Raw genomic sequence first — 11,798 nt, 5'->3', positions numbered from 1 at the left:
TTGCTAACGCCTGGAGGAGCTCCCACTGAAATCTGTAAATATTTGTGTCTTGCCAACTGTGAAATAAGTTTTGTGTACTAAAGCATCAGCATATTAACTGCAGATTTAAAATTCTTACTAAAAGACAAAAGGTGATTTCTCTGCATGTTCACTTTTTTCTGTATTAAACTTCAGCTTCTTGAGTAACTTAACTATGCTTTTATATCTTCAAACTATGTCCCTAGACAATGAAACTGCAAAACACTGGCTCATTACCTGTTATAATTAGTGAAAACTAGACAATAGCCAAAGGTTAAAAAAAATGAAGGTGTACTTAACATCCTTAAAAATAACAGCTGAATTTTTGCGTAGATCATGCTAGACCAGATGTTGTTTCAATGCTTGGTTGTATATTTAGCTTCTCTTCTGGTTAACAGATCTTGTAAACAAGCGACTGGAAATACCACATCGGTACATACAGGATTAGACTTTATTGCAAACTTCTTTTGTAGTAAATTCTTAAGGTTTATTCTTTATGACTGGTTTGATCATCTACTTCCAGAAACTCTGGAAAGTCCTCTCATGTTTTTCTTTGACCTTTTCTCCCTGCCTCTCTGTGTTCTTACACACACACATTAAAGACAGATTTCTACGAAAGGCTGCTTTTGATTTTTAACACTGCGAAACACAAGAGAGAATGTAACTGCTGACACCAATTAGCCAAATACTGTAAAACTGGCCATATAGCCACACAAATATTATAAATGCTCTAAAACAAACGCAAATCTTACATCACCACAAAACAAACAACAACAAACTCAAACAACAAAAAAAAAAAACCACAAAAAAAATCCCAAACAAAGCTAGAGATTACTGCTGCCTCTCCACCAAGCAATGAGTACCAGGACTTGTAACAATTCAGCAAACGTCTGGAAAGAAAACCAATAAATAAAATTTTTCAGAAACTACTGTGATAATTAACCAATTAACATTAAAGGTAGTATATGAAGAAAAAGGAAGTTTGCATGGAACCTGGACTTCCTCAGCTTCTGCTAGAAAGCTCCTGTTTGTGTTTGACAGGTTATTTAAACCATGCTTTTCACATGTAGTTGGTAACTGTATTCTCATTTTCTGCATGCTTGTACTTGACTTTTAATTCACAAAATTATTGAGCACTTACCGTTGCAGCAGAAAGCAGGAAAACAGTGTTTCAAATCTCAGAGTTCTCTATTAATATTTTGAAAAATCAGATGTTAGGTATCTCAGAAAGAAAAAGCAGTCAGAAATCATGGAATCTCCCTCTGCCTTGCACCCCTTGTGTAGGAAGAGGTTGTCACCACCCCTGTACCTAACCATTGGTACTGGCAAAATAAGCATTAGAATTTGTGAAGCATTGAGATACTGTAGTGACAGGAGCCACAGGGAAAAAATGAAAAAATAAATCAATTTGATTCTCTGCAGTAGAATTTGAATAAAGTACAGTAAACACCATGTCCACACAGTGGGTCTAAAAAAAGCTATTAAGTAGCCATGATATTGAAAAGGGCTGGAGGTCTGTGGAGCAAATTTTACAGTCTTATAATTATTACAATAATATCTAGACCAGCTTGTCAAACCAATTGCTTATTAATTGCAGTAGTTCATATCTTTTCAGGTTTGGATATTATAACCCCAATAATGTTCTTTTAATGAGGATTTTTGAGCCCAACATATAATTAGCCTGATTTTAGCTGAATCAGAGTATTTGTAAAAGCTTTAGACAGTTTCTGGAAATGCTAGCTAATGCCTTTATATTTGCTGACAAAACTGATTAATTTTGCCTCACTGTGTTGTAATTTTCTGAACAAACCTCGGTCCATGTAACTGTTAGATGTTTTCTAAATTTCTCTGCAAGGGTGGTGAGGCACTGGCACAGGCTGCCCAGAGAAGCTGTGGGTGCCCCATCCCTGGCAGGGCTTAGGGCCAGGCTGGATGGGGCTTTGAACAACCTGGTTTAGTGGAAGGTGTCCCTGCCCATGGCAGGGGGGATGGAACTAGGTGATCTTTAAGGTCCTTTCCAACCCAAACCATTCTGCGGTTCTATGACCAAATTATCTGATCAAATTCAGGAGAAAAACAACTAGGTGCTGTTGTCAGTTTTATGGAACAGACATCAAATCGCCACATTTTGCCAAGCACACACCGATTTAAATCTTATTTCAAGTCTTTTCATAGAGGAACAGAACTCCAATTCATTTAATTTTGTAGTGTGGCAATTTTAGCTTTGTTATTTTCCCATCAAAATCTAAACAAAAATGACTGGGCAAGCAAGCAGACCTCAATATACAAGAAAAATAAGAACTGATTCTGCTGCCTTAGGAAAGCTCAGAAATGTTATTTGTCTGGACATGCAGCATGTGGTTTTGATCTGTTTCCCCAAGCTGCTGTACAGAAATGTATATATGCAAAGATGGATACACACACACTCAACAGAGCAATATATATGTGTTTACTTTTTGTTATACATAGACTGTTGGCATTATTAAGAAAATTTAATTTTATGGACCTTTGTTGCTAAAGATCATTGACCTAGGGCAACAAGAAGCTTGACCTATAAATAAATAAGTTAAATCTATACCATAGCTAGTTTAATTACTCGTATGATTGTATTAGTAAATGGAGCGGCTTAGTTTTATATATTACTAATCCTCTGTGGGAAAAACCAGCGCTGAAGTCCTGTTGTGTTTTCTATCGTTTGATAAATTACTATTCGGAGTCTACCTTGTACCACACCTGGGCAAAAGAAACGGAGCTGTTATCCTCAGAAGTATTCATTTAGGCACCTCACTTGTTAATTTCATTTAAAAGCTCTGAGGATGCGAGCAGAACGCTCATCACTTGGTTTCTCCGTGCACACAGAGGTCGGATGCAATTTTAGACTTTGCCTCCCAGATAAAAAGCACTGTGATAACAGCTGTTATCTTTTAAATTCAAGGTTTACGCTGCATAGATGTGGCGGTCAGCAGGGTCTGGTTGGTACAGGAAGGTTTGCTGCCCTCAGAAAAAGAGGCACATTTGATGCTACTGTGCATTGCACTACTTCTGAGCCCCCCCACGTCCCCCACCAGAGCTGTTCGTGCTGCAGGCGGTGTGCGTGCAGGGAAGCTGCTGGGGCTGAGCTCTCCACCTGCCTCCCAGATACCCACCATGGTTTTCTCACCAGCATGTGCACATAGATCAAAGCACAAGGAATGAATTAGGAACAGAACAGCCTGGTCCTGAAACCCTTTTAGAATTCCAGAAACATGAGAAAATACATCACTGCATTTCATTTTTCTATTTTATCGAAATTAAATTATTTCCTTTAAAATGAACATTAAAAAAGAAGAGAAAGCTCCAAGCCTGGCAAGAAATTTAAGCAGCAGCTACAGCTGTTTTGAGCCAGTCTTTAAACATAGTGCTTTGTGATAAGAGGAACCTGTAACAAAAGGCAGAAACATTTACACACAAAAGACCTGCCTGAGTTTAAAAAAAAAAATGTTTGAAGGCAAAATATTAAGCAGGAACACTCGTTTGATTTTCCAAGTGTACTGCTCATAGTCTTACATCTTTTGTATTTCTCAGTCGTGATGTTTCAGGTGACTAAGTTCTGTTGCATATATATAGGAGCATTTAAAAATTAACACCTTTTAATTTCACGCACACAAGAATTGATTCCAAAACCAGCTGCATATTTATCCAGTCAGGCAAAGATAAAGTGAATCTTTTGCCAATCTGTTTACCAGCACAGCTCGAATTTTCATTAGGCATGATCACCCCACAGGGGAAAAGGTGAGGGAAGGTCTGATGATTAATATTATTCACTATATCACTTCATATAGTCTATGAGCAATTGAGCTTGCAGCCCCACAAAGGCCAGGACTGCGTAGAAGAGTTACCAGTGGTAGCTTGTACCCGAGTTAAATTCACTGTGTTATTTATTGTGAGTCACTGGTTTAAATCATCTAGGTTCAGTGGCATAAATCTTAAACAATTAACGAATGGGTTTTCAGCCAGATGCCTTATGTCAAGCTCTGGATAGTCTAGTTTACCCTTTTTCATTCATTTTAAATAGTTTTTATTAAAGCAGGCAAAGGATTGCACTCTTATCTTCAATATTCAAACGGCGCTCAGTGCTTGTATCCATCTTCCAGACTGAAGTTGCGTTACTCTGCAGCCCGTTAGATAATTTATATTCCGCCACAGTGTGCATTCAACTTATCATAAGATTTAAATATAAGCTTTTTTTTGTGTGCATTTTGTCATGTGTTACAAATGTTAGAAACCAAGGCATTTGATCAAAATCATCATGCAGATTGAATTGCCAAAGAAAATCAAACCTGAAATTGTAGCCCTGGAACTTACATTAACATCTGCTTTTGGAAGTTTGTGTTTACAGCTCAGCAAGAAAAGATATATTACCATCCACTTCTAACAACAACCAAAAAAAAAAAAAAAAGAATCTTTCTTGAAGAAACACATCATGCACTTCTTTCTAGACAGATTAAATACATAAATGTACCCGTCTCCCCCATTGAAAGTTAGAAATCTTTTATACATGTTTGTGCACAGATGTACCCTGTGAGTCCTTCAATACCTATACATTGAACGTGTGCCTGGGAAACTGTACACTGTAAAAACCAGAAATTCAGAACTGGGATGCCCTGCCTCCCAGTTCACCTTTGCAACTGCCTGTGTGGGGAGCCACAGACAACCCATCTATATCTTTTTACATCTTTTTACCAGTAGCAGTTTTAATGCTTTTAGCTGGCCAGGGTACAGCGGGATTTCCCCTCTGCACAGGTTCTGTATGTACTTTCACTCCTGGTATGTTCTGGTGCCAGGACTGGTCCTAATAAGTGCACTGTGACGCTTGGAGCTGGAGGGAAGTGAAATGTAAAAAGAATTTATTAAAAAGGGTACTGTTCTTATGGGGCTGAACATCGCTGTCCCCAAGGAACAATCTGCCCCTGGTCTTTATACATGAAATACTGGCTTCATAATAGCTGTCTTGCATGATTGTTATGCGGACTAAAGAAACTATGTATGTGTGTATAGGGGTTTGCATGTAAGAGGAACAGGCTCCGCTTCAAATGGCTCCAGATTTAAACCCAGAATAATTCTCCTTAATCCAGAACCCACTGCTGAAACTCCAGGCAAAGTACGGCTTACATATGTGAGACAAGCAAGGCAAGATTTCAAACAAAATTACAGCATCATCAGGCCTGATTCATCAGATGATGCAAAACACCGATTCCACTCTAGTTAGGGAAAGCATGCTGATGACTTACGTGTGTAAAGCTATACGGATATCCTGGGTCTTTTAAACCTGCGAAAAAACAGAATGTACATATTAACGCATTTCTTCCAAAATATGTGATCCACAGAATAACCATACAGATACAGGGATACATAGAAAATGTACACCAAAGTATGAATATCATGGAATGATATTAATATTTAATGAGATACTGGATTTGAGGGAAAAAAGAAGGCTGATATCTCTCTGGGAAGAGGATATTTTGCTCTGAATAAACATGTCAGAATACAAACACTGTATTTAATAAAAATTATTAAGTGAAGCATCTCTTCTCTATGAAGAACACAGAGGAGAAGATGAACACATCGGAAGCTTTCTCTCGATAGCTGTACACAGATCTGCATAGTTACTGGAGCGTGCCTAGGCTGGGGATCGAGTCTCAAGCTGCTTTTAGTACTGCTGCCTACAAAGTAAGCGGAATACTTTGGAAATGGAAGAGCCTGCAGAAGGAATATAGAGGGGCCCAAGGACATCCCCTCGGGGTCTCTGTGCTGGAAGGAAGGCTTCTGTGAACGGGATGTGGATTGTGAATTAGGTAACACCTGTGTGTGAGGAAGCCAAGAAAGTAATGGGTCATGAAACAACCAGAGAATGAGGCACAGAAAGGCGGGCTAGTTAGCGCAGTTAACATATTATGAAGAGGCACCAGGAACTGCACCAGACTGCAGCTCTTCACTTCAGGAGATTTACTCCTGAAGGTGATCAGACTTGCTTTCTCCAAAGTGAAAAGAAATGGTTCAGTAGCAACATTTATACACATGGCCTTTAACAGAACAATTTTTCCCCAGCAAGGTGAAGGATTGGGTAGGAGCAAAGAGGTTGTTCTCCTCTTGATCTTGCCTAGGTGTCAGCTTCAAAGCTGTTATTCTATGGCTGTCTAAAACGCTCTAATTGCAAGTGCTGCAATCCCTCTTCTCCCAATTCCCAGCTATTTAGTCCCACACCCCTAGCAATCTCTCAGGCACTGGTTTGACCTTTCATTGAACCATTTCAGAGCTAACTCAGCAGGACACTAACCAAAAAAGAATAGTTTTCTGCTGTGTTAGTCCTGTGATAGGAATCGGCAACAGGCTGAGAAGCAGGAGCACCCTGGGAGAGTATAACCCCCTGGGCTGGGGGGTGATGTGCCCCTGGCAGCCAGCAGGAGGGCTGGGCTAGGCTGCTGTGCAGCCGCAGCACATCTGGGGGATCAGCATTCTCCTCTTTCCATTGTTGGATCATTCACATTATCGTTTAGCAAGTTGCTGGTATTTTTACAAGACAAAGCCATATAATTTCAAATGGATAAGTAGGTGGATAATTAGGGAAGCTTCCTAAAAACTTTTTCCTAATTTTTTAAAAAAAAGGTTCTGTACTCTCCCAAAAATACTTTAAACAGCCACTAACCTACAGAAAAACAAACAACTCTCAAAGATTCTCTTGTACTGGAGCAGAATCATAACTTTTTACAGAATCAAAGCTAGGATTCTGCCTGCAGAGCCAACACGAGCAGTGATGGCAGATGCGAGCAGAGTGCATTTCAAAACAGGCCTATTTAAAAAGAGCGAATACAATTTCTAGGATCTTCAGTGTTTTCAGTGCTATATCATGGGAGAGTTCTGAATAACTAAATATTAGGAAATTCATGAAAAGTTAAACAAGAAACATTATTTGTTTTCTTTAGCCAGATGATTTAAAAATGGTTAATATTTGATAGCACAATGATAAATATTTTAATACAGTATATTGCAGTCAGTTGGGAATAGATCAAAAAGATACAAAGTAAGCTCCACTAGATAAACTTTTATTAGGTACATGAAATAGAACATAAAGCTTGATAGCAATTACCATTTAATCTATTCACATTTGGAAACGTATTGAAGGGGAAACTTATAACTCAGTTGTTATGAATTATTAAATGTTCATTTGAACAGTGATGAGCAGGACTGCTTTTCCTCTGAGAAATATGTCACATTTCCCTTTTAAGCCTGCTCAGTGGCCATAACTTCGATGCAATTTGCCTGCTCGCTGCCTTTTTTATGAGGACAGAAATGAAGAGACCAGTAGCACCAGAGACCTGCCCAAATGGGATGTTTTTATGAAGGGGCCTTAAAAGGATCGTTTAGGAGTAAGTAAAGTAATCTCCATCCTACTTAACTGCAGATAAAAACTACTGACCTGAGGTAATTAAAAATAGTCAACACTTCCTATCTTGACATTGGTGCAGCTGATGGCATGGCTGACACCAGCACATGCTGATTAAGACTTCAGTAGTGATTTTTTTAACTTCCTTTGCACAGGTGCAAATAAAACTCTCCCAAGAGATTTTTGATCACAGCAATAGTGATACGAAAACCAAAGTTTAGTTTAGAAGGAACTGATAGGTTTTAACTTGCGAGGTACTGACTGCCTCCCCTAACAAAAGCTAAGCTCCCCCATTGTGACTAAAAGTAAAACAAAAACAGAACAAAAAGTCTTTTGATAATATGCATTAATAAATGGATGCCATGGAAGTAGGTATACCAAGATTTGGTCTACCTGTAAATTTAAATTTCAAAGTAGTAGTTTCCACCTTGAATGGATTTCAGAGTTATTCTAAGTATAGGAGCACGCCTGATATTAAGGTTTGTTTCTGCCCTAAATTTGAACATGCTGAAAGGATGTAATCCTAAAGTAATCGGGATTTCTAAGTTTGTATTCCTACAGAACCGAGTACTGTAATATCTAACAGCTAATGAACTCAAGGCTTTTCAATTACATGCTACTAGCATTTGAGGTACTTTCCAAAAGATTTGAGATGTCTTTATTCATTGACATTATTTGTTATAAGTAATCTATAGAGCTGAAAAAAAAATCTTAGACCAAAGGTTTTAAAGAACTTTTGTTGAACTAAAGGAGTTATTATTTAGTATCAATAGGCTGAGTACTTCAGCAATGAATTTCTGAAAATAATCAAGACCTTTCAAGATCTAGGCTTTTAATTAAAACACCTAGCAGAAGTGCCTTTTTACATTCCCCAATTCCCCCTTCACCCTATTGCTTTCTGACCATCTTACCTAGCCCGTTTTAGATCTGGTCTTCACAACCTTTCACTCTGTGAGTCCTGTGTTTATCTTCATGTTTGCATGCTTATTGACAGTAGAAAATTAGCAAGCCTGTACTGAGTTAAACCAGGGATCAATATACCCCAGTGTCCTCTATTTGACAGTAGTGGGCTTCAGTGGTATTTCATTCAGTACAGGCATCCAAACTCTACAAAGCCACAGCTTACCAGTTTTCTTAGCCAAAGAGTTCATCAGTATCTTCATATTTAGTTGGTCTCAATGAGCCTTTCATCCACTAATTTGCCTAATCGCTTCTTGAGACATGCATACTCTTGTTATCCAAATGTCCTGGGCACAAGTTAACAATTATGTAAAATGTAATAATAATTACTATTATTTCTCTGTTTTAACTGGCTGGCTGACAATTACATTTGGTACTTCCTAGTTTTGGGGAGGAAGAGATAATAAGAATAAATAAACAATCACTTCCATAACATTTGTGACTTTTGTAGATGGCTATTTTTATTTTCATTCAATTCATCTTCCCTTTCGTATGCTGAAGAAACCTAATCTATTTAATCTCTCCTTTTACAGGAACTACTTGTATCTATGACCGCTCTTCATTCTACCTTTCTTGATAGTACTATATACCTTTTCAATATGCAAGACTTCATGCAGCGTTCAAGAGATGGGCGCATCACGAAGTTTTATGGTGACATTGTGGTGTTTGCCGTTTCATTCTTTTTTTCCTGTCCAAAAAAATTCAAGAATCTATTTGTCTTTTTGACTGATGAAGAGCATTAAGTCAACATTTTCAATAAAATACCCTGAACTACTCTTAAGGGCCCTTTTCTAAATGGTAAAAGCCAAGCATCTATAGGTGTGCATTACTCTTGAATAATGAATTTCATCTACCATTTTATTGTGCTGTCATCCAGCACCCTGGAAATACTGCTGAAGGTCTTTACAGCCACAATACTTTTGTAAAGTGAGCAAACTTTATTACATTACTCTTCACTTGCCTTTCTAGCACTTCTGCAATGTCTTGAAACAGTTCTTACAGGGCTGACTAGTAGTCTCTGACATTTATTCTTGCCCTGTTTCCTACTATTTAATCCATGATTATTCCATTTAAAAAAAAAAAAAAACAAAAAAACAAAACCCAAAAAACTCTCTTTAGTGGCTTCTTTGAAAAAGAGGGATCTGCTGAGGGATCTTATGGAATACTTTTTGGACATTCAGATATGTTATTAATGTGATCATTTGCATCCATATGCTTACTTATCCCTTAAAAAAATCATTACTAGGGTTTGTACACCATTATTTCCCTTACAAAAAGTTCACTCTTCCGTGATAACCATGCTCATTCATCTATCTGCTAATTCTATTCTTCATTACAATTTACATCCACTTTCTTGCTGCAGAAGTTTTACTTGCTAGTCTTTAGTTCCTTGTAGCTCTTTATAAAAATCACATCTGCCATAGTCTCTTCTTATGGTTAATCAAGCCTGTCTTGGCAATTAAATTAGTAAAATCACAGGTAACAGTCAGATATTTGTTTCTGCAATTTTTCAAAACTCTTAGATCAATATTAATTGCTTCTGGTGATCTAATGCAACGGACTATCTCCTATTTTTTAAGAATGTCTTGTATAAACTTTGAGACACACTTCCAGAGCACATCCCCATCAACATAGGCAGTAGCCTAGTAACCTCCTAAAGCTCTTCCATAGTTAATACTTCATAGATTTTTCCCTTTCCTACCTTTCACCCCATGCATTTGCCCTAGAGACTTCCTAGAAAGTTTCTGCTTCTGATGTGTTTAGAAGGAAGAAAAAAAAAATTATTACTTTAGTACATTGCTCAATCATTTCTGGCCTTCCTTGGTATTTTAGCATGTTGTTATAGCTAAATTCTGAAAGTCTATACTCTTTTCTTTTTTTCTTTCATTTTATCATAATTTCAGCATTTTTGTTTAAAGTTTGTAAATGTATTTCTTTATAAAAGTTTTCCTTTTCTGTGCTGCTAACAATGCAGTTTTTATACAAATCCTTTTAAATAGTGGTCTTTTTTTTTGGATACTGACTGTACTCTGTGTCTCTAATAAGACCAGCTCACCAAATCATCTGCAAGCTTTCTGCCCCTTTAGCTTCTCCTGGCTTTTCTGTCTAATAAGTGCCTACATGATCATCTCCTCTTCCTCTAGATCCATACCCCTGAGACACATACTAGCCCATCCAGTAACTTCAAATTCATCTCTAAAGTGAAGCATGCAAGTAAATATTCTGACAAGGAACATGGCTATGATAAAATTAGGAACAAAAGCTTGATCTTAGAAACGTCAGTCCAGCTTTGTGTCATATCTTTGACCACTACCCTTTACAGCACAAATTTTAGTCCAGCTATTCACATGAACAACAACTATGGAAGTGAATACAGCTTTACAGGATTCAGGCGATATATATTGAGAGGGGACTGATAGCCCATACGAAAGTACCATGATGTTCTGTAAAAGTATTAACTGTTCTTTCAATTTCTTTCATCCCTGCACAATTCTGAGATACTATTTTGTTGATTACAAACTGTTCTCTCACACTGGACTATAGTCAATGGCAAAATCATTAAAAGAGACTTTTAATGGAAGCCAAGTCAAGCCCATTATAATTATCTTGGCTTCTAAAGAGAATAATTAAATTGTTAATAAAACTTACCTATAATCATCAGGTGTGAAGAGAAAGACGTGACAGTGCTGGAAGTGTAAAGATTTTTACAGAGAAGGGGAAAGAGTTTGATTGTAATTCAGTTGTTGGTAATTAATGTCTGTAGAAGATTAGTTAAAACTGAAATTAACTTGAAATAATTACATTCAAGAGAATATGTTCTTTGACATCACTGATTTCAATATACAGCTGGGGCCCACAATGATTAAATCATTATGCTCAAAACTATTTTTTATTTTTATAACTACAGCTTGGACAAGTACTTCTTCATATGCTATTTCTTTTCTTTCCAATGAATATCTGTCATTTTGTCCAGGTGGAAGTGGAAAAACCATGTAATAACAATTGCACTGATGGCACTGGCTGAGTCTAGAGATGATATTTTGTTTTGTACTTCTATTCACAGACCAGTTTACTCACTTCATTCCCTTTCTAGAAATCTGAGTAGAGTAACTTTCCAAATCTTTCACACTTTTCAGCTATTTATGAAACGCTGTGTATTTTTTTCAGATGTACAAAGAATAAATCATAAGAAAGTCTGCCTGTGGGTAAACCAAAATATTACTCCAGTTTATGGAACCAGTGGCTGAGCTGTATATTGGGCACCTCTGAACAGCCAAAGACACCTTCCTCTTTCCATGACACCAGTCTGCTAGCCCCTGTCCTTACTCTTTTTCCTGCTTAAACGGCTTTTCCAATGGACAAAGACTTCTTGCACTTCAAATCTGCTAGGTTATAA

The 11,798-nt window shown here is 37.5% G+C and overlaps 1 protein-coding gene across 5 annotated transcripts in view; it reads left to right on the top strand.

The window, feature by feature from the left end:
• The window catches only part of NTNG1 (netrin G1), a 158,793-nt gene that overhangs the window by 131,007 nt on the left and 15,988 nt on the right, over nt 1–11,798 (top strand). The window lies entirely within an intron of this gene.

Source organism: Falco peregrinus, chromosome 10 (genome assembly GCF_023634155.1).
Source record: "Falco peregrinus isolate bFalPer1 chromosome 10, bFalPer1.pri, whole genome shotgun sequence".
Classification (NCBI taxonomy): Eukaryota; Metazoa; Chordata; class Aves; order Falconiformes; family Falconidae; genus Falco; species Falco peregrinus.
This window is presented reverse-complemented; position numbering and strand designations above follow the sequence as displayed.